The sequence below is a fragment of the Sinocyclocheilus rhinocerous genome, unplaced genomic scaffold (assembly GCF_001515625.1).
Source record: "Sinocyclocheilus rhinocerous isolate Xijiao unplaced genomic scaffold, SAMN03320098_v1.1 scaffold2285, whole genome shotgun sequence".
NCBI lineage: Eukaryota > Metazoa > Chordata > Actinopteri > Cypriniformes > Cyprinidae > Sinocyclocheilus > Sinocyclocheilus rhinocerous.
In genome coordinates, this window is record NW_015654060.1 from 127,573 (window position 1) to 131,624 (window position 4,052).

General features: G+C 36.0%; 1 protein-coding gene across 1 annotated transcript in view; it reads right to left on the reverse strand.

The window, feature by feature from the left end:
- The window catches only part of timeless (timeless circadian clock), a 55,345-nt gene that overhangs the window by 47,833 nt on the left and 3,460 nt on the right, over window positions 1–4,052 (reverse strand). The window lies entirely within an intron of this gene.

Consider the following 4,052-nt stretch of genomic DNA (forward strand, 5'->3'; position numbering starts at 1 on the left):
TACATGAACAACATCTCCAGAACTGCTCTGACTCCCTCTGAGAGTCACTTTATGATCATTTGACAGTTTAATTTGAGTAAAACTATCGCAGTGTTTCCCACAGACTTGTGGAGGCATATATATGCAAACTCATTCTCTGCCAGCAGGAGTCGCTGTTGGAGTGGTAGAGATCAAGGTTTCCCCGGTAACGCTGTACACAAAGCAGCGCTCTACTCACAAACGCTGCTTTATCAGATATTACATGCAAGATGAAATTTAAATGACATCCAAAATCTTCTGAAGACATTCGGGTTCCTTCAGAAATACAGTGATATAAAAACACCCGCACCGGGTTTATGGGAAACACTGTAGTCTCATAATTGAAGTGTAAATTCTGCAGATAATCACACAATACGCTATTTCTTCCATGTTTTAATTTCAATAGTAAACACTTTGCCAAAAAATAAAGAGTTTAACTCTCATTTGATTAAAAGATAAATTAAACTGATTTATGCCTTCATTTGCACTGTACATTAAAACTAACTGAAATTTCTAGTGTCACATAGGCCAAGACAGGCTACTGAACTAAGTGTGCCTGTAAAAGGCTATTAGTGTTATAGTTTCATGAAAATAGTTACAGTCTTCTTAACTTCTGCAATATAGCTATGAAGACAATTAAATTATTTACACTTATTATATACATTTTTAAGTTAATCCATTGATGTGCATTAGATGATGAATTGAATAGTCACCTCTACTATTGTGTCAGAGCCCTTGTTATTCTTAATTTTGACATTAATTTTCATTTTTACACCAGGCATATATATCGGTTCAAAATATCAGTTATCGGTCTACTTAATCTGTAATAATCGGTATCGGCCCCGAAAAACACATATCGGTCGACCCCTAATTTCCTTGTATCGTGCATGCTGCGTATTACTGATATTAACTATATGGCTCCGCGTTATCGTCCGGGCAGAACGGTTCCACCCTTCCAACTGTGAGATAAGTCGCAATTACCTTTTTTATGTTTTATTCAGTGCCGAAAGCAGGCTTCCATAGAAAGCAAAGGAATCATTTTTGAGATAAAGGAGATGGTTAGAAAAAGGGGAAAAGAACTCAATACTTTTATTATTTAGAAAAAAGGAATTATGAATCTAATTCTGTTTTAAAGCTTAAAATAGATATTAATTCATGAAAATTTTAAAGATATGTCTAAATTTGTGGCTACATTTTACGCTAAGCCTTACACCAGTCACACCAGATACTGATAACTTAATATGTTAAAGCAGAGTATCTGCAGGATTTTTAAGCTCAAATTTAAGAGCTTTAAGACCTGCACACTGCACAAATAAAATTAATACCAAATAAGCGAGGTAGGGCAATGTCTATGGTAACATATTCAACTCTAAAATGACTGTCAAAAGAATGATTTACAGTTCAGATACAGGTTTTCACAAAAACAAAGTTTTACAAAATGATAAACTTCACATTTCAGCCTTTGAAGCATTTTTAAGAAAATGGACGAGTCAAAAGTATGAATTAGTATATTAATTTAAACAATTATCAATCATTATATTCATTAAATAACACATAAATATATTTTACTGTCTTAATTGTTTAGATTTTTATAATGCATTATCTTCTTGTCGATCTACCAGTTCACATTTACAACTGTGCGTCTTTTGCTGTACATAAATATGGGTCGATTTTCACACTGGTCTGAACAAAAACAGCAGAGGGGCTTATTGAAAAATGCATATTCATTCTCTGCCAGCAGGTGTCGCTTTCTGAATGCCAGAAATATAGCAGTTTCCCTGGTAACGGTTGTACACAAAGCAGCAGCACCTGACTTTAGGTGCGTTTCGACTGACAGGATCCCTACGCAGTGTTCACTGCTCCCTACTCCCTAAGCACCTGTTTAAGCATCTGTTTAAGTGAACTTCGTTGACAATAATCGCTCATTTGGAAAGAAAGCCCTGGAACATCATAAAAGAAAGGCAATGACGGGGTCATGCAGATTATGATATAACATACATAAATAGGGATGCACCGATACCGATACTGGTATCGGTATCGGGCCCGATACTGAGCTCCTGTACTCGTACTCGTACTCGTTAAAATGCTTTTTTATACAACGCCGATACCACACAGCATGTGATAAGTGCCATATTCAGAAAATGAAACACCGACAACAGAACAACAGACAGCAGAAAGGAGTTAAGGATGTCTACTACGAAGTATATGTATGCAATGAATATAACATTAAACATTCAGTATTAACGCCTGTATAGCTGAAGTGCGCGAGCTGATAAAAAAAAGCACGCTGAGTGGATTGAGCGCGCGGCGGCGCAGATGCGCGAGCTTGTCGAGTGAATATACCTTTCTCACAGACATCACTGGAAAGTTTGTAGTTCAGTCGGATATGTCAAAAACAAGTAAGTAAAACAATGCACAAGTTACTTAACAGTAGGGAGAGCAGGTGTCGCTTTCTGAATGCCAGAAATATAGCAGTTTCCCTGGTAACGGTTGTACACAAAGCAGCAGCACCTGACTTTAGGTGCGTTTCGACTGACAGGATCCCTACGCAGTGTTCACTGCTCCCTACTCCCTAAGCACCTGTTTAAGCATCTGTTTAAGTGAACTTCGTTGACAATAATCGCTCATTTGGAAAGAAAGCCCTGGAACATCATAAAAGAAAGGCAATGACGGGGTCATGCAGATTATGAATCCCTATACATAAATATTGTATTTTTTTTTACTTTCAAATTTAAATACATATACAATACATATACAAATATGTATCTACTAAATGTAGTCAATTTATATTTTTTATACTTTTATGACTATTGCAGATATAATTGACTATTAACAGAATGTAGTGGTCTCATCTTGTGCACTTTCTTTCCCACACGCAGCCTCATAGTAAACACTCTTGAGGTAAAATAAAAAAATGACATAGCCTCAGCTGCTTCCCGCCGGTTTCACCTATTCATACAATACAATATGCAAATGCTCTGCTCCATCATTAGTTCTGATTGGTGACGCGGTGCACAATGACAGTTGGGTGATCTTTCCTGTCCACTTCCTGTGAAGTGATGTATAGATATTCCCTTATTTCCTATGCCTTTTTCAGTGCCCTACGAACTGAATGTTTGCTCCCTTCGGATTGGAATCTCACTTAAGATGGCTGAATAGTCTGTGAAGTCCACTTCGTAGTCTACTTTCGGTCGAATGGAACGTATCTTTTTTAAAAACGCGTAGTGCTCGTTTATTTAATGAAATCATAGCCTTTTGAAGTTTAATAATAAAGCTATATCGCAATTCTAGTCAATCCGTCCTCAAATTTACGACCTCTTGAAATCATAATTAAGACTTGTACCATTTAAGACCTTTTTATGGCCTTAAATTTGATACAACTAAATTTAAAACATTTTAAGGACCCGTGGAAACCCAGTAAAGAACAAGCAACAATCATTGATTTGCTAAAACCGAATTTTATGTGATGCAGAAATAACATTAAATGGAATAAAATTAGGTATTGCAAAAATAAAAGAGATCAAATTCCCTGATAATGACTGATGAAAGCTTTTCAAGATGATATCTCTGAATGATGCAAAAAATAAATAAATAAAAATTAGCTATAGTGGTTGCTGGACGACTAAACAAGGGACTTCATCAAATTACAGATGAATGCAAGTCTGAGTTTATGAAGGACAGATATCTAATATTCGGCTGGTGTTAGACCTTATTGATTATAGTGAATAGATAATAAAATGTAATAAAATTAAAGAGGCAACTCTCAAAATCATTCAAAGAATACACCCTGTTAAAGAATATATGCAAATGGAATACATTAACATATATTGACTAGTGCTGTGTTCGATACATCGATACGACGATGTATCGTCACAGAGATTTGACGATACGAGTATCGATACAGCTGTCCCTGTATCGATATTGTGGCACGTGTGCAGCAGTGGACCGCGCTTAATTTGAATACAAGAACAACGTTTAAAACGGAGTAGAAAAGTGCAAGGTTTCTAAAAAATAATGAATAGAGCATAATATAT